Source organism: Palaemon carinicauda, chromosome 29, assembly GCF_036898095.1.
Source record: "Palaemon carinicauda isolate YSFRI2023 chromosome 29, ASM3689809v2, whole genome shotgun sequence".
In the NCBI taxonomy this organism is placed as follows: domain Eukaryota; kingdom Metazoa; phylum Arthropoda; class Malacostraca; order Decapoda; family Palaemonidae; genus Palaemon; species Palaemon carinicauda.
In genome coordinates, this window is record NC_090753.1 from 87510432 (window position 1) to 87530431 (window position 20000).

At 45.6% G+C, this 20000-nt stretch overlaps 1 protein-coding gene across 1 annotated transcript in view; it reads left to right on the forward strand.

Annotated features, from left to right (window-relative positions):
* Positions 1-438: 438 nt before the first annotated feature.
* Positions 439-20000, forward strand: part of LOC137622324 (uncharacterized) — a 154862-nt gene continuing 135300 nt past the window's right edge. Inside the window, exon 1 of the mRNA XM_068352901.1 lies at positions 439-673. The gene's annotated coding sequence lies outside the window, so the exon portion shown is untranslated. The remainder of the gene's footprint in view (positions 674-20000) is intronic.

The window sequence follows — 20000 nt, forward strand, 5'->3', positions numbered from 1 at the left end:
ACCTGCTAAGTTTGAACTTCAAAGTTGAAAGCTGCACAAGTACGTCAGTGGCCTAAAGGTTATCGCCAAACAAGTGTTGATTATAAACATCAATTTTGAAATATGTACATGCTTAAATTTAGCATGTATGAATTAATCTAATTTGATAACATAAAAGATAATAGTATTTCAGTGGTTGAAAGGTTATCGCCAAATAAAAGTGTTGTTTATAAATATCAATTTTGAGATATGTACATGCTTAAATTTCGCATATATGAATTAATCTAATCTAATAATATAAGAAATAATAAATATAGTTTTTCTTCTTTCTGAAGATATTTTATGTTTTGTTTTTTCTTTTTACTAAACAATTAACTTAACTATTAGTAGAGAACGCGCCCCATACAGTTTCTTTCGTCCTTCATTCTTTCTTACGTTAAATCCGTCAGATGTACCATAAAATTCATTATTTATCCAATAATGGAGCTCAATATTGGAAAGCAAGTGGCTGTAACCTTAATCTAAGTATAAACGGTTATTGGCTAAATATCTACAATTTGAAAATTGTAATCCACGTATTCTACAGACATGATTTACGGAAGGTGCCTCTACCCAAACCTTGGCTATTGTGCCATTGCAACTTCAAGACAGAAAAATAGTGTGGCCTCTCCTATTTGTGCTTGAATGTACCCTAGTAAGTATCACATTATGTATTGTCTCGTGTTCTATGGAAGTTGTTTTAAGTAATCTATTTTGTATTTGTAATTCCATACTGTAGCCTTTGGAAGCGTATATGATTACCACATGCCTAGTCTATATTAAAGAACAACACGGTTAAGGCTTAACTGTAAAGTCCCATAATACTTATTCAATTTTTATTCTCTATGGAGGTGCAGTCTATTACAGTATTGATTCGGTTACATTTGTATTAAATATACAAGAATTACATTAAATACAATTTTATAAAATTAGAGTAGATACCCAACTTTATACATTCTTATCGTTAGGACAGGACAGGAGTCTGGTATGTCACATGTATTTTTAAAGTAATATTATGAAATTTCAACCATGGCCACTTCATGTGGCCGAACAGTAGCCTGCACTATAGGCATACTGTTCATTTGTCCTTGTCAGGTTGCGAATGATTATAAATGACCCAAGTGCAAACAAGCTTTTTTGGGCTCAGGCTATGTCGTCCTGATGGAAGGTTCCTTCAGTAGCTTCCTAGGGTATATTTGACTACAGTGGATATTCCCAGAGAATTAAACTAAAGGTCTCCAGAATTCTAACTTCTGGTGCGAATATCCTTAAAGATGCCTTTTAGGATATCGCATAATAACGGGACGTATTCTTGACACGCCACATAGCTATCTGCATCCCATATAGCGTTTACGCTTCGAGGGGGAAGAAGTGGCAAGATAAGGGAGGAGCCGTTACAAAGTTCTCCTCCTCCGTTACTGTTATGGGCACTCGGATGACATCATACTCGTCGCCATCTTGGATGACGTAGTATCCGCCCGCTATATCGGAAATCATGTCGCAATCTTCAGCTTCTTCTACCTCTGGAAAGTTGAGTATTCACTTCTTATATCGTATAAATGCAGCTCTAGCCGTAAAGTAACGTTTTTCTCGAAATGAATAGGGATTTGGTTTTGTGGCAGAGCTTTTGCCTAGACCAGAGGCGCCTCGGCGCTGTCGTTCACAACTCATGCTTTATTTAGTTAGCCAGAACGACCTTCCCGGTTTTATAGCTTCTATCTTATTAGCTATTTAGTCTTCATTGCTAAATAGTACTCCTTAGTTTCGGCGTATGCGTAGCCGAATCATTGTTACTAGGCCCCCTAGCCTAGATGTCTTAGGTTACTTTCATGCATGATATAATAAGCGTTCCTGGTGTTATTTAACTTGAATGAAGATATTAGGCAAATTACAGTGATACCTCTGGATACGAAAGTTTCTGCTTACGAAAAATTCAGGGTACGAAAAGCGATACGAAGATTTTTATGCCCCAGTATACGAAAAAATTTTCAGGATACGAAAAACTTACGAGATCCCAACTCGTCGCTCAGAGTAATTTTAAAAAGTGCGCGCCGCCATACTTTGAACTTGGGTAAACTCACTTGCAGCCTCCCGCTCACCCATTGGTTATCTCCCTACTCAGATGCTAGGTGCCGCCATAAGATCCTGCTTTCCTACTGGTCGGCAACTATCCCACCTTGCTTACGCACGGGCGTTCATCTCTCTCTTTTCGTTCTGACTGCGGTATCGTTAACTTTGACTTCGTGTGCTTTCGCTTGTTTGACGTAGTGTTAAATACATTCGTACGCCACGTGTTATCGTTATTAAACATTCTTTACTGTGTACTGTACTGTATTAGTGTTTACTACATAGTATATAATGTACGTAGTGTATTATTTAGCTTAATACTGTTGCCATGGGTCCCAAGAATGTTGCCGAAGGAAAGAAGAAGACGATGCTCTCAATGGAGACGAAACTCGAAATCGTGAAAAAGTACGAATCTGACATGCGTTTAAGTGTGATCGCCAAGGAGTATGGCCGGAATCTGTCTACGATAGGCACCATCCTGAAGCAGGAGGCGGCCATCAAAGCAGCGACACCTTCTAAGGGCGTCACTATTTTTTCCAACAAGTGAACCCACGTGCATGACGAGATGGAGAGGCTGCTTCTTGTGTGGATCAAAGACAAAGAGATCTCAGGAGACACCATCACTGAGACTACAATTTGCCAGAAGGCCTCCGCCATTTTCGGTGATCTCGTGCGTTCTCAGGCCGAAGAAGGGGTAGGAGAAGGAACATCCCAGCAGGAACCCCCAGAGTTCAAGGCTTCTCAGGGGTGGTTCGAGAAATTCAAGAGAAGGACTGGTATTCATTCAGTGGTACGGCATGGGGAGGCAGCCAGCTCGGACACGAAGGCTGCCGAAGCCTTTGTTAAAACGTTTGACGAGTTGACTCTGCAGGAAGGCTACAGTTCGCAGCAAGTTTTCAATTGCGACGAAACTGGGCTTTTCTGGAAGAAAATGCCTCGTCGGACGTTCATCACGGCGGAGGAGAAGAGGATACCCGGACATAAGCCTATGAAGGACAGGCTTACCCTTGCTTTTTGCGCAAACGCCAGTGGGGACTGCAAGATAAAGCCCCTGCTGGTGTACCATTCTGAAAATCCTCGAGCCTTCAAAGCCCCCAAAGTCATCAAGGAGAACCTTCCCATGATGTGGAGGGCGAATGCTAAAGCCTGGGTAACGAGGCAACTTTTTATTGATTGGGTAAATGTCTGCTTCGGTACAACTGTCCGAAAATATTTGGAAGAAAAGCGCCTCCCTATGAAATGTCTGCTGGTGTTGGACAATGCTCCAGCTCACCCTCCTGGCCTCGAGGAATATCTTCTGGCCGAGTATTCCCTCATAAAGGTCCTGTATCTACTGCCTAACACCACCCCTCTCCTCCAGCCCATGGACCAGCAAGTTATTTCTAATTTCAAAAAATTGTACACGAAGTATCTCTTCCAGAGATGTTTCCAAGTGACAGAAAGTACAAACCTCACTCTGCGTGAATTCTGGAAAGATCATTTTAATATTGTGATATGCCTCAGACTCATTGATCTCGTTTGGCAGGAAGTTTCGAGGTGTACCCTGAACTCATCTTGGAGGAAGCTGTGGTTGGCCTGATGATGTCTCTGCACGAGACTGCGAGGGGTTCGGGAAGCCTGGAGGCGAAGCCAAGATCGTTGACGATCCTGAACCCATTCAGCAGTCTGAGGTGGCTGACATCGTACATCTTGGTACGTCCATGGGGCTGGAAGTTAGCGCCGAGGATATAGATGAACTTATCGAGGAGCACCACGAGGAGTTGACGACGGACGACCTGAAGGAGTTGGAGACGATGCAAATGAGTGTTGTTCAAGAGCAGTTCTCTAGCGGTGATGAGGAGGATGTTACACCTTTGAAAACGTCAGACATTAAGGAAATTCTCGCCTGTTTCCATAAAATGGCAGACTACGTCGAAAAGGAACATCCAGAAAAAGATTATACCAACCGTGCGCTTCAACACTGCAATGTCGTTTGCCTAATGCATTTTAGAAATGTGTTGAAAATTAGGCAGAAACAAGCTTCCATGGATAGTTTCTTATTAAAGAGGCCAGCAGTATTAGTAGGCCAAGACGAAGGTGAAAGTGAAGAAAAGAAACATAAAAGAGGAAGTGATGAAGAAGTAGAAGGTGAAAGTAAAGAAAAGAAACAGAAAAAAGAAAGTGATGAAGAAGTAGAAGAAATTTAGAAAATGGGAAAAACGTAAAGTTATAAAAAAGCATAAAAGAAAATTCAATTTCAAGTTTTATGTTACCGTTAAGTGTTAAAGTAATTTTTTCTTTCATTTTATAGTTTTCCATACGTAATGTTAAGTGTTAATTATTTCTGCCATTTTTTTATTTCGTAAAGTTTAAGTGTTAATGTGTTAAGTGTGTAAATTATTGTACGTAGTCTGTCACTTGTTACGTTTTCTGCCTTAAGCCATCCTCCTCTGCCGCGACTTCGCTATCGGACATCGTCTCAATCAAAAGGTAAGTTTCAACTTTTTTGTTAATTAACTGTACCTTTTTTTTCAGGGTATCAGCCCTTAATTTAGGTGTACAGGTAACAATACACCTTCACTGATCCAAATGCTTTACATACAGTACAGTACCGTAACTTTTATACAGTAGTAAAGAAAACGGACCGTTTTCTTAGGGCTTGGAGGGGATAACTAGGCTATAACTACATTATTGAATAATCTCATGGTGGTTTCTGGAATGGATTAGGCTGTTTTTAACGGTTGGGTTAATTATTGAATGATAGAAATGGCTGCATTGCATGTTTATTACTACAGTTTAGCTTGTTTATGAAAGAAAAGGTGTCTTTTCGTAAGGCTTGGAACGGATTAGGCTATTTACATGTAAAACGTGACTCAGGATACGAAAAAATCAGCATACGAAACCGTATCCTGAATGGATTACTTTCGTATGCTGAGGGATCACTGTATACGTATAAGATATTTGTATTGCACATGATTTCCTCTTCCATGATCGTATACCAAGAGTTTCAATTAATCAGGTAGTTGATCTCTACGCCACTAGGCTAGTAGCCTAGTGCCTTTAGTATACTTTCACACATATCCCCGGTTACCGTTATGTATAAGGTAATCTCTTCCTCCCTCTGCGGGTAACCCACGGTTACAATCCTAGCCGTTCCTGCCTTGAATTGTCATTCGGGTAAGGTTAGGCTAGGTTGTGTCTGCCCCTTTCCAAACCATGGCTGATGAGTTTGAGTTTGGGTCAGAACTTCAGAGTATCTGTCATGTGCCTCCAGCTACCCCATAGGATGAATGTATTCTCCTATTGGACATAGTTGGTAGGCATAGGGGGCCTTTCCCCCCTAGACTGCACTTGAAGGGGTTTGAGATCCCCTTCGCCCTGTAATCTAGCGACTAGTCTTATGTTTGGAGATTTTGAGGCTGAAGGATATAAATATCCTTTGGCCTAGATTAGGCAAGCATGGGGATTCTGTTTCTTTATAGTTTAGGACGGCATGATGATGCCAGTCCCTTTACTACACTAGCCCTCCCTAGGCTGGAGAATGTACTCTCCCTACACCTAGGATGACGTTAGTACCGAAACAGAGTTCCCTTGTTGTCTAACAAGGACGGCTCACACTGGCTCCTCACCCTCCCCTCACAGGACCCTTTTCCCCTACCCCTTTCTGTCCTTTGGTGATGGCCTAGCCATCACACCCCTGTCCGCTGTCCTACAATCCCACCTAGTGCCGGCGGGTTGTAGGGCCAGCCCGGTCTTTTCTCTTGTTGGGTCTAACCGTTCAGCTTCCCTCTTGCATATGTCGCTACGGGATTGCTGTTTCGGCGAGCCTAACTGCCGGAAGAGCCCCCCTCGTTACTTTAGAGTGTTCTTCGGTCCTCCCTTGGACTGCCATCCGCTGCCCTTGTCCGTCTGTTACCGGCATGGGTGCGGATGGATGGAAGCCTGATCACTAACGTGCTCTCCCCTTCTATTTGAAGCCTCCTTTCTCTCTCTCTATGGGCTAGTGCTGTCAACTACGTCGACTGCCAGCCACCAGCCCTGCCGGCAGAAGGCAGGTAGGGTTGGTGGTCTGACAGCCATTAGCTCACTGTCACTGTTAACTCTGCTGTATGCCTAGGCCACTATTCAGTCACATTGTATGATGGCTGGGCTGGTGTGCCTTCAGCCGGTAGACTGCCGACTGCCAGCATACTGCCGGCAGTTCGAATGGGTCGCCGGCAATTCGGCAGACCTCCGGCGATACAGAAGGCTTCTCCACTACCCAGCCACATTGAATGATGGCTGGGGTGGTATGCCTTCTGCCGGCGACGTGCCGGCGGACTGCTAACTATTTAAACACTGAATTTCTGTGCCAGTTGAGCTATCCTGAATACTAGCCTTGCCGGCATCATGCTGGTAATGTCTATTGTATGGGAATATACAATAGCCAGTACATCTGTAGTATTGCTATATACCTCAGACAGAAAACTATAGTATATATTTATACAATAAATATTTTTCCAACATACTCTGTGCGTCCATGAGCAGTCCCTGGTTGAGACCTACCTGAATTGGGGGACTGACTTCCCCCTCTTCTCTATGCTGATTGTTCATCAGCCCCTCCAATTCTCATTATTAACTTCTTGGAAGTGTGTGTTGTTTACACTATTCTCCCCTACGGGTTAAAATCTTCCTTTGAACCTCATACAAAGGCGTCCTAGGATTAATAATGAGAAAGGTCACAGTAATTGGCTGGGCGGGTTTCACAAGTATGTGTCTTTCCTAATTCTTTTCCAGCTTACCAATCCTAAGCTTACACTAAGAAAGGATTTAATATTATAATAATTAATATGATTTTAAGTCGACTGTGATAGACTTCAATATACTCATACTGTATTCTTTTCCTCTCCTTACAGGAGGAGTACATCCAGTGTGAGAGTGCGTTTTGCAGCGTACGTCGCAGGGACTTCTATGGACATCTGGGGTGCCAGACGCACTCCCGTTGCTCCATTACGAAGGGGTCTCTCAAGTATTGGGACCCACAGGCGTGCACCACGTGCAAGGACCATTACGTGAGGGATTTGAGTCTTCCCAGTCTGCGGAGTCAAGGGATACCGTTCGGGAGAAGCTACGCAAGTGGGTGCGTGGTTTCCAGAAGAACGCCACGGGGCCTTATCTTCCCAACAAGCGCATGAGAGCCATGCTTTTCCCTAGGGCATCTGCGGATGCCGTAATCCCTCAGCCTCACCCTGAGATCCCATTCATCCAGCTGACGATTGATTCGGATGTCTCGGATGAAATGAAAGACATCCACATTGAGGATGATAGGAAGTCGGAGGTGTCAGAGGACACCGAGAAGGACCTTTTGGCCGATGGCCAAGAAGAGAAGTCTACTGTGGCTCCAGAGTCGGAAGAGGAGGATGTGACATCCCTCTCAGTGCCGTCGACTCCTGCCCCGGAACCGGTACCTTCTACCTCATCCACTCCCCTACCTACGAAGTCGGACGATACCATGGCTGCCATTCAGGCCATGATGGCGATCTTTGACGAGAAGATCAAGCAGAGGGACGCGGAGTTCAAGAAGGAGCTTCTCCGCCTGTCACTTCAACAAGGGTCTCAGAAGAGACTCAACGTCAAGGAACTTCCCTCCTGCTCAAGAGATCAACCCATGGAAGCATGCCGAGTACATGCCTATCACCATGGGAAGATAGTCAACTCGGACAAGCTGGGCGCCATCCCCATTGAAGATGTGGTAATTCTGGCTGAATTTTGATTCTTACCCAGACTGCTTTGTTCGTCTCAAGACGAAACCTGCTTCCAAGGAAGAAACGGAGCCTAAGGAGGTCATTGTCTTTGACCACTCCAAGGCTCAGCCGCTGTTCGCCGGCTGCCTGAAGGAAAGGGGGTACACCAACTCCAAGGTGCCGGCCCTAAGCAAGAAGCACTCATCCTTTCTTGCTCCCAATACCATGGTTTTTCCCTTCGCGGAAAAATCCTTCAAGGCAGTACTGAAGGCAGTGGAAGCGGGGAAGCCTTGCCCTACCCTCGAGAAGTGTAGGCCCCTCTCCCTAGCTCTGCCACCTGATGATAAAGACTGGAAGGTCATCCAGTTGACTTTCTCAGTCGGGAAGTTGGAGGCTGACATCGCTGGACGCCAGTTCAGCGAGAACCTGCTATCCGATTTCCTACTCTGTAGAGAACAGGATACAAAGGAGAGACTAGCTGCTTCTCTCTCTCTCCAGGTGTCCATGGAGACAATGGCCGGGGAACAGAAGACCCCGGACATGTTTATGGTCCTAGCCAAGACTCACTTGGCAACTGACAAAGGACTTTTACAGCTTTGTCAGGGCACGACGGGCATGCAGGGAGTTCGTGTTCGCATCTGCGACCGTCAAGCACGAACCTAGGAAGTTGATTTCTTCCAACATATGGGGAAAGGATCTCTTCCCCTCTGACTTGGTCAAGGAGATCGTCGACAAGGCCGCCACGGAAAATAGGAACCTTCTCCAGAAGTGGGGTATGTCGGCAAAGAGGAAGTCTCCGGATGAGGGTCCCCAGTCTAAGAAGACATCCAAGAGACCAAGGCTGCCACATCGCCCAGCAAAGCGACAACTTCCAGTGACTGCAACGCCACAGCTAGTGGCGCAGGTCCACCCCACCTTCCAACTGGTGCCCCAGCAAGTGGTGACTCAGTCACCAGCCTTTACTCCCGCTTACGAGAGGCAGTCTACTACCTTTCGTGCTAGGGTCAGAGGTTCAGGGAGAGAATCCTCTAGATGTCCCTGCAGAGGGAGAGGAGGTAGGGGGGCAAGCGGTCGAGGAGGCAAGTCCTCCGGAAACAAGAAGCTATGAGTTGCTTCCGGTAGGAGGAAGACTCAGTCTCTTCCGGGATCGTTGGACATTCGATCCCTGGATCCACAGCAATATCAAGAATGGACTAGGCTGGAGCTGGAAGACACCACCAGCATTTCCGCAATTTTTCCAACACTCCACCCCCGTTCTGGAAGAATATGTCCGAGAACTCTTGAACAAAAGGGTGATCAAGAGAGCAAAGTCCATCAAATTTCAGGGAAGGCTGTTCTGTGTTCCCAAGAAAGACTCCAACGAAGTCAGAGTCATCCTGGACTTGTCCCCTCTCAACAAGTTCATCGAGAAAAAGAAGTTCAAGATGCTAACCCTTCAGCACATAACGGCCCTATTGCCCAGAAAGGGATACACAGTCTCCATAGACATGGCGGACGCCTATTGGCACATCCCGATGAATTGCCAGATCTCCTACTTAGGATTCAGGCTTCAAAAAAGAAAGTACACTTTCAGAGCCATGCCCTTCGGGCTCAACATAGCCCCAAGGGTCTTCACGAAGCTTGCAGAGACTATCGTTCAACAACTACGCCTACAGGGCGTCCAGGTAATGGCCTACCTGGACGATTGGCTGGTGTGGGCAGCATCGGAAACGGAATGCCTGTAAGCATCCAAGAAAGTGATCCAATTCTTGGAACATCTAGGATTCAAGATCAACGCCAAAAAGTCTCGACTATCTCCGGCTCAAAAGTTCCAATGGCTAGGCATACATTGGGACCTACAGTCACATCGTCTCTTCATTCCGTTAAAGAAGAGGAGGGAAATGGCGAGGTCTGTCAAGAGACTCCTCAAATCTAAATGGATTTCAGGACGTTAACAGGAGCGTGTGCTCGGCTCCCTCCAGTTCGCTTCGGTGACAGACCCAGTGCTGAAAGCACAGCTAAAAGATGCATCAGGAGTCTGGAGAAGATACGCATTAAACGCTCGAAGAGATCTCAGAAGACCACTCCCGTCTCGGCTTCGATCACTCCTCAAGCCATGGTCGGAGGCCAGCAAGTTCAAGAGGTCAATGCCTCTACAATTGCCTCCACCATCAGTTACCATCCACAAGGACGCATCGCTGGAAGGATGGGGGGGGGGTCACTCCCATCAACGCAAGACTCAAGGAACTTGGTCCTCCCTGTTCAAGACGTTTCACATCAAGATCTTGGAGGCCATGGCAGTCTTCCTTACACTGAAGAGATTGTCTCCTCGTCCCTCAGCCCACGTGCGACTGACTTTGGACGGCAGTGTGGTGGTCAGATGTCTGAATCGTCAAGGCTCACAATCGCCTCAACTCAACCAAGCGATATTAGCCATCCTCCTTCTAGCGGAGAAGAAGAGATGGCACTTATCAGCAGTTCACCTTCAAGGGTTCCGCAATGTGACAGCGGACACTCTATTCAGGATAGCTCCGATAGAGTCAGAATGGTCCCTAGATGCAGAATCATTCTCCTTCATCTTACAACAAGTCCCGGAACTGCGGATCGACCTCTTCGCAACGAGCGACAACAAGAAACTTCCTCGATATGTGGCCCGTACGAGGACCCTCGTGTGGAAGCAGTGGACGCCATGTCCCTGGACTGGAACAGATGGACCAGGATTTACCTGTTCCCTCCGCCCAACCTTCTGCTCAAGGTCCTCACCAAGCTGAGATCCTTTCAAGGAACGGCAGCCCTAGTGGCTCCCAAGTGGCTCTGGTGCAACTGGTTCCCCCTGATTCTGGAATTACAACCGAAGCTGATTCCACTGCCGGACCCAGTTCTGTCTAAACAAGTTCAGAAGTCGACTGTCTTCGCTTCATCACAGAAAACCAGAGCCCTTCATCTCATGATTTTCTCTCCCTTGCCGTAAAGAAAAGGTTTGGAATCTCGAAGAAAAGCCTAGACTTCTTAGAGGAATATAGGTTGAAGTCTACCAGAAGGCAATACGAGTCATCTTGGAAGAAATGGGTAACCTTTGTCAAGGCAAAGAATCCGAAGGAAATATTGATGGATTTCTGCCTGTCTTTCTTTATCCACCTTCATGAACAAGGTTTAGCAGCCAACACGATCTCTATGTGTAAATCTGCCCTGACAAGACCCTTGCTGTATGCCTTCCAAATAGACTTGTCTAATGAAATCTTTAATAAGGTGCCGAAGGCCTGTGCTAGACTTAAGACCAGCGGCCCCTCCGAAACCCATTTCATGGTCTCTTGACAAAGTGCTACATTTTGCCTCAGGCTTGGACAATGAGACTTGCCCTCTGAAAGATTTGACCCAGAAAGTTATTTTCTTGTTTGCTTTAGCCTCGGGGGCTAGAGTTAGTGAAATTGTGGCATTATCTAGGGAAGAGGGCCACATCCGGTTCGCTGACACGGGTGAGCTCACCCTCTTTCCTGACCCAACGTTTCTCGCCAAGAATGAGTTACCCACAAAAAGATGGGGTCCCTGGAGAATCTGCCCTCTGAAGGAAGATGCCTATATGTGTCCAGTGGAGAGTCTAAAGGTCTATCTTCGCAGAACTTCAGACTTCGGAGGAGGACAACTCTTTAAAGGAGAAACATCGGTGTCAAACCTTTCAATTAAACAACTACGGGCGAAGAAGATCACCTACTTAAATCGCAGAGCGGATCCTGACAGTACACCCTCAGGTCATGATCCTAGAGAGAGAGAGAGAGAGAGAGAGAGAGAGAGAGAGAGAGAGAGAGAGAGAGATTGATTGATTGATTGATTGATTTGAGGTTTTTCGGCATCCTGACCATGAGAGAGAGAGAGAGAGAGAGAGATTGATTGATTGATTGATTTGAGGTTTTTCAGCATCCTGATCATAGAGAGAGAGAGAGAGAGAGAGAGAGAGAGAGAGAGAGAGAGAGAGAGAGAGAGAGAGAGAGAGAGAGAGAGAGAGATATCAATTGATTGATGTGAGGTTTTCTGGCATCCTGACTATGAGAGAGAGAGAGAGAGAGAGAGAGAGAGAGAGAGAGAGAGAGAGAGAGAGAGAGAGAGAGAGAGAGAGAGACTGATACATTGATTGATTTATTTATTTGAGGTTTTCTGGCATCCTGACTATGAGAAAGAGAGAGAGAGAGAGAGAGAGAGAGATAGATACATTGACTGATTGATTTATTTGAGGTTTTTGGGCATCCTGACTATGAGAGAGAGAGAGAGAGATTTGTTGATTTGTGGTTTTCTGGTATCCTGACATAGAGAGAGAGAGAGAGATTGATTTATTTGAGGTTTTCTGGCATACTGACTAAGAGAGAGAGAGAGAGAGAGAGAGAGAAGGCTTTGTTGATTTGAGGTTTTTATATTTATAAAACTTACCCGCTGGTTATATAAGAATGGCTAAAGTCCCCAGACGCCCAGCAGAAAATTCAAAATCTCGCGGCTATTGCAGATATGCCAGGTGTACACTAGCACCCTCGCGGTATTCAGGTAGAACTATACCAAACCATTCAGATCTTCTCCTGCCGCCATTGCTGGCTGAACTATTGGAAATTCTCTCGTTAACTTACTCTGTTGTGGACGGTTATTTGGTGATGTACTTGGTTTTTTGAGTTTGGGCTTTCGCTTAATTGATTTCCTTTTCATTTATTCTTGAAATCTTTTTGTTTGGGGTTATTTTAAATAATTTAACCTTTGTTTTATGTTTTTGGTCTCTCTTAACAATTCAATACGGCTGACCCCTCCCCTGTAATTCGGAAGTGTGTTAAAGGTTGTCGTACTCGACTTCCTAAGGCTTCTGTGGACCCTCATAGTATTTGTATTAAATGTAGGGGAAAGTCTTGTTCTTTTGAGGATCGGTGTGATGAGTGCATTTCATTAACCGATAGCGAGTAACTTACGAAGGTTACATTAAAAGGTTAGAGAGGGACAGGGTTAGGCGCATTTCATCTCGTTCTGTTGATTTGTCCTTACCTCATGTCTTTGATCCTATTCCTTCCCCCGTAGTGGTAGATCAACAACCGAAGGAACCTTCTATGAAGGATATGTTTACCGTGATTCAGGCTCTCGGTGAAAGAGTTGAGTCTTTAGCGGCGGACAAAAATCAGATTTTGTCCTAAATCAATGTGCTGAAAAACCAACCAAATGCGAAAAGTGTTTCAAATGTGTTTAGTGTTGTGGAGGGTGCGTCTGCATGATCTTGTCGTTCGCCCAGCCTACGACCTCTTTCAAGCTCCCGAACCCATGGGAGAAGTAATGTCGGATGGCAAAAGGGAACGAGAGGCTTCATCAATCGTACAGACGTCCCCTCGAACGTTCCTGCTGTCGTAACACAGGTCGCTCACCCTCATCATAGAAAAGATGAGGTTGGTGCGTTATCACCTTCATCGAATGAAGGTTCGTTTAGGGAGACCTGGCGTCACGCTTCCAGACCACTCAAAAGTAAGTCTCACGCGATCGTTCAGCGTCACGAATCGCCGCCGCGTTGGCCAGGCTGTAGTACCTGGGGTACGCCTGAGCGTTTTCATTCTCCTGACGGTTGCATGCCTGCGAAAAGCTCTTGACAGTGGTCCTGTTGTAGATGTCGATGTGTTACAGACTGATTCTGAATTTATGCCGGTTTCTGATGTGACAGTTCATGCACCGCCGCTTCCGTCAGACTGGCTTTCGTCGCCCGAAAGTGGGAAGTGTTTTGATAGCGAAGTAGAAGGCGATCTCCCATTCGAAAAGGAGTCTAATGTATCGCTTAGCAGCGACCCTAAGTGGTCTATGCTTTTGGGAATGAAACAACAGCTCTCGTCATTGATGCGGTCTTATCAACCTGCAGTTAGCAGTGTGGTTGGGCATCAGTCTCTGGACCCGTTGTCGCACAGGTGGCCTGTGGTCTTGGGCGCTGACGCGTTATCGCACAGGCGATCTCCCAGTCGCAGTGTTCAATGGCAGGTTGAGTTAGATGGGTCGCGTCAGGGAGCTGTTGCCAGACAAAAATCATCTTCTGAACGTTTTTCGGCTAAAAGTGTTGATGTTCATCTTGGACAGGATGGTAACGAACGTGGTGCGGAACGGCGGCGGCAAGTGGACGCAACGCGTCACCGTGACGGCTCTCGTCAGTCTCCTTATGATGCGGCGGAGTGTCAGCGGCAACAGCAAGCGGACGCTGGGCGTCCACGCGATGGCTCACGCCAGTCGACTCTTGACGGCATAGAACGTCAGCGTCAGCGTCAACAGCAAGCGGACGCTAGGCGTCCACGCGACGGCTCACGTCAGTTGACCCTTGACGCCGAGGGTCAGTCCATTCATGACGTTACACATCAGTCAACCTCGACCTCTCCTCTTCAGTTGGATGCTGTTTCCCAGACTGAATGCGATTTTAAACGAAAGACTATTGATCGCCCAATAGAAGGAGATGTTGAACATCGCAAATGTTCACATTTCGACTGACCCTTTGGTTCAGGCTGCAGCAACAGCTGCAGTGCCAGAAGATGAACCGGAGGAGGTATCTGACCTGGACGAACCTTTGGAAGCTGTTTTGGAAAAAGAAGAAGAGAAACATCAACATTCAGTAAATCTTAAAAAATTAATGTTAATTTTCATGGGACTCTTTCCAGACCACTTTACTCCTGTGGCTCCTCGTTCTCCCCCATTGGAATTTACCTTAGGGAAGGCTACTAAAGTGCCTATTTTTACTAAGATGGTACTCTCACGCTCTTCTAAAAGAGCCTTAAAACTGATGGGATCTTGGTTGGAATCAAAGGGGACTCTTGGTAAGACGGGCTTTGCCTTTCCCCCACGCAAGATTGGCTTCCAAATCCAATATTTGGTATGAGACAGGGGAAGTTCTGGGCTTGGGGGTTCCTGCCTCTGCCCAGGGAGATTTCTCTAGCCTTGTGGACTCCTCTCGTCGTCTGGCCTTGAGGAAAACGAAAGTGTGGTGGTCTATGACAGAGTTTGATCATCTACTTAAAGGCTTGTTCAGGACCTTTGAGGTCTTTAACTATTTAGATTGGTCTTTGAGTGCCCTAGGGAAAAAAGGTCTCTGAATGAAAGGCTCGGACACTAGCAGTCTTATTCATTTGATGTCCTGTATGGACAAGGGAGTTAGGGAGGGTTCTAATGAGTTGGCTGCTCTTTTCGCGGCTGGAGTGATTAAGAAGAGGGCCACTATGTGTTCTTTTCTCTCAGCGGGAGTTTCCTCTTACCAGAGATCGGAATTGCTTTTCTCTCCATTGTCCTCTACTCTATTCCCACAAGAGTTGGTAGGGGGGAGGCTGCCACTGCTCTAACCCAAAAGGCTACGCAGGATCTAGTGACCAATACGGCCAGGAAAGTTCTACCTTCTTTTTCGTCCCGTAAACCAAAAGAAGGTACTTCTGGGGTACGACCCTCTCAGCCCTTTCATGGTAAACCTACCGGAAGGGGTTCCTTCAGGTCCGACGGGAGGAAACCTAAAAGAGAGGAGCCAAGACCGGCTTAGGTAGAGTCTGATTGTCCTATCCTTCAGACAGCAGTAGGAGCCAGGCTGAATTACTTCTGGAATGCCTGGGAGAAGAATGGGGCGGACCCTTGGTCCGTCCTAGTGTTGAAGGAGGGATACGAAATTCCATTTTTATCAAATCCTCCACTAGTCACAGATCCAGTGGATCTTTCGCCCAGATACAGGGAGGGGCCAAAAAGGCTGGCCATGTGGCTTCAGATGTCTCTGTTACTGGAGAAGCGAGCGATAGAGAGGGTGCAGGATTTAACATCTCCGGGGTTTTACAACCGGCTATTCTTAGTACCCAAGAGTTCGGGAGAATGGAGACCAGTTCTGGACGTAAGTGTTCTAAATGGCTACGTCCAGAACACGAAGTTTACCATGAAAACGCAGAAGACGGTTCTGGCAGCGGTAAGGAAGGGCGATTGGATGGTCTCATTAGATCTTCAAGATGCCTACTTCCATATTCCAATACACCCCAGCTGCAGGCATTATCTGAGGTTTATGTAGGGTAACAAGGTCTTCCAATTCAGAGCCTTATGTTTCGGTCTCAGCACAGCTCCTCTATTGTTTACCAAGCTCATGCTGAATGTCGCAAGCATGCTGCATTCGAGGAGAATCAGGGCCTCCCTGTACCAGGACGATTGGCTTATAAGAGCCACCTCAGCCGATTGCTGTTTGAAGGACCTGAGAATGACATTGGAATTGACCAAGGAACTGGGACTCCTGGTGAGTACAAAGAAATCTCTGCTGACTCCATCCCAGGAGATTCTTTATTTGGGGATGGAGATTCACAGTCGGAGTTTTCAGGCTTTTCCATCGCCTGTAAGGATCCAAACAGCACTCCTAAAACTTCGAGCTTTTATAGAGAAGGACGTCATTTCAGTGAGGGAATGGATGACCCTTCTGGGGACTCTCTCATCATTGGAGAAGTTCGTTTCTCTGGGGAGGTTACATTTACGCCCCCTTCAGTTTCACCTCAATTGGCATTGGAAGAAAGGGGACAGTCTCGACAGGGAAAGCATTCCCATCACGACTTCCATAAAGACGCATCTTTAGTGGTGGAACAACGAACACAGACTGAAGGAAGGCTTATCGTTGGATCAGAAGAGCCCAGACCTCGTGGTGTTTTCTGACGCCTCAAACTTGGGGTGGGGAGCAACATTAGGGAAGAAGGAGCTCTCGGGTCTGTGGACGTTAAAGCAAAAGACCCTCCACATAAACCAAAAGGAGCTTTTGGCAGTACATCTGGCCCTCAAAGGCTTCGAGGAGCAGATCCTGGGGAAAGTGGTCCAAATTAATGCGGACAGCACCACAGCTCTAGCCTATATAACGAAACAAGGCGGGACCCACTCATGGTCTCTGTACGAGATAGCGAGACCTTTTCTCGTATGGGCAGAGGAAAGGAAAGTGACATTATTGACTCGTTTTATTTAGGGGGTCAAGAATGTAAGTGCGGACAGACTCAGCAGGAGAGATCAGGTTCTCCCCACGGAATGGATGTTGCACTCAGAGGTCTGCAAGAGTCTGTGGCGGTTATGGGGTCGTCCTCTCGTGGATCTTTTTGCAACCACAAAGACGAAGAGGCTGGAGTGCTACTGTTCACCATTACCGGATCCCGAGGCCATGCACAAGACACTTTCCTAACGAATTGGTCACACATGGAGGTGTATGCATTCCCACCATTCAAGATTATTTACAAGGTGATACAGAAGTTCTTGTAGCACAAAGGAACCAGGATGACTCTAATAGCTCCGTTCTGGCCATCAAGAAGCTGGTTTCCAGAGGTACTGGAATGGATGGTAGATGTCCCGAGAAGCCTTCCCTTAAGACCAAATCTTCTCAGACAACCTCACTTGGCACGAAACCACCTAAACCTACTAGCTCTACGTCAGACTGCCTTCAGACTATCGAAAAACTCGCTAGATCTAGAGGCTTTTCGAAGAAGACAGCCAAGGCTATTGCGAGAGCAAGGAGTTCTTCTACCATCAAGGTGTATCAGTACAAGTGGGAGTTGTTCAGAGAATGGTGTAGAGCTAATTCGGTTTCTTCATCCTGTACCTCTATAACTCAGATGGCAGATTTCTTCCTAGACCTTAGAAATAAGCATAACTTCTCGTCCTCTACAATCAAAGGTTACAGAAGTATGTTGACTGCAGTCTTTAGACACAGGAACTTGGACCTTTCCAACAATAAGGACTTGCAGGATCTGTTTAAGTCTTTTGATACCTCAAAGAAAAGACAACCAGAATCGCCTGCTTGGAACCTGGACTTGGTTCTTAAATATCTCATGAGTGACAGATTTAAGCCTTTACACTCGGCCTCTTTTAAGGATCTAACCTTGAAAACTGTTTCTGGATAGTTTAGCCACTGCTAAAAGGGTTAGTGAGGTTCACGCCTTTAGCAGGAACATTGGGATCCGAGACGGGAAGGCCATATGCTCCTCGCAGTTGGGATTTTTGGCCAAGAATGAAAAGCCTTCCCGTCCATGGCCGAAGTCTTTTGAGATCCCTAACCTCTATGATGTGGTGGGAGAAGAGTTGGAAAAAGTGCTCTGCCCTGTAAGAGCATTAAGGTTCTATTTGGACAGAAATAAGAGTTTGAGAGGCGACTCAGATGGCCCATGTCAAAGAATGCTTTATCCTTTTTCATAATGCTCTTGATTAGAGAGGCTCACGCCCAGTGTGATGAGGCAGACCAGAGGCTTTTCAAGGTGAAGATGCATGAAGTCAGAGCAGTAGCGACTTCAGTAGCTTTTAAACAGAACCGTTCTCTGCTAAGTTTGATGGATACAACTTTCTGGAGAAGTAAGTCTGTATTTGCATCCCATTATTTAAAGCATGTTCAGACTCTCTATGAGGACTGTTATACGTTGGGTCCATTCGTGGCGGCGAATGCGATAGTAGGTAAATGATCTACCACTACATTCCCTTTTTCCTAATACTCTTTTCTATCTCTTGGAACTTGTAAAGTTATGGTTGTATGTGGAGATTGGTCATCAGTCTTCCGCAATCTGTTGTTTGGTCAGGTGGTCAATTTGTTCCTAGAGTGCGCTCGGAACAAGGGTATTAGTTAAGGTCCTGTCATGTTATAGGTTACTGCACCGTTTGACAGCTCCTAGAGATCATCAGCCCCCTGGGTGAACCGCTGGATCTCCTAAGGATAGCAGACAAAATGAGGCTGAGAATCATTGCAGTCAGCTTCCTTATCAGGTGAGAACCTCTTAAGTTATTTATTTAACTCTTAAGTGAATTTCCAATTATGTTGCTGTCTCTGACCCACCACCAAGGGTGTCAATCAGCCATTCTTATATAACCAGCGGGTAAGTTTTATATTTAAAAATGATATTTTCATAATAAAATCAATTTTTTAATATACTTACCTGCTGGTTATATAAGTTAAAAACCCACCCTCCTCCCTCTAGAGACCATAGGGCATGGAAGATCTGAAGGGTTTGGTATAGTTCTACCTGAATACTGCAAGGGCACTAGTGTACACCTGGCATATCTGCGATAGCCGCGAGATTTTGAATTTTCTGCCGGGTGTCTAGGGACTTTAGCCATTCTTATAATTTATAATCAGCGGGTAAGTATATTCAAAAATTTATTTTATTATGAAAATATCATTTTCTGGTATCCTGTCTATGAGAGAGAGAGAGAGAGAGAGAGAGAGAGAGAGAGAGAGAGAGAGAGAGAGAGAGAGAGATTGATTGATTGATTGATTGATTTATATGAAGTTTTCTGGCATCCTGACTATGAGAGAGAGAGAGAGAGAGAGAGAGAGAGAGAGAGAGAGAGAGAGAGAGAGAGAGAGAGAGAGAGAGCTTTATTGGTTTGAGGTTTTCTGGTATCCTGACTATGAGAGAGAGAGAGAGAGAGAGAGAGAGAGAGAGAGAGAGAGAGAGAGAGAGAGAGAGAGAGAGAGAGAGAGAAAAAAGTTAGTAAATTACAGGTAATAAAGTTTCTTCCTTATCGATTACACATCTGTCGTACAGAATTAGTAAATAAATAAAGGAGTAATAACATTGTTAACTGGAGAATCTCTCTCTCTCTCTCTCTCTCTCACCTTTGCCACTTTCCCTCATTAGCTAATGACATACTGTTTGCATCTTAATTTGCTACTGGACAATTGTGTTTCATTTATGTTGTCTTAATGGGGAAACCATGGGATAACTGGGGTATGGGGAGGTGGTTGGGGAAGAGACGGATGCTGGGGAAGGTTGGGGGAGGTTGACAGTGTGGGGGGAGAAAGAGAGAGAGGAGAAGATAGTGTAATTGGGGGGGATTAAATGATGGTGGAAAATATGTTTAGGAGACAATGTTCAAATTGCTCTTCACATCAAATGGATTTTTCCTTTTAATAAAATCTTTAAATTAAAGTATTTTGATTTTTATTTTCGAGTTTTTTTTCGATTTTTTTTTTTATTTTACTTTTAATGTTTGTAACCTCGCCATCCTTTTGAGCTGAGGCTATAGGGTCTGGGGAAGCCTATATGTTAGCCTGATGAGTTATCAGTAGTTACTCTCTGGCCCTCCCTGGTCTTAGCTAGGGTGAAGAGTGGTTTGGGAGCTGATGATATGCATATATAGTCAGTCTCAAGGGCATTATCGCTATCCCTTGCTTTTGCCATTCATGGGTAGCCTTTAAACCTGAAACCTCTATTTCGTGTCTCTATAACGCCTGGCGATGTATTACATTGGTAGAATCTTACTGATGAA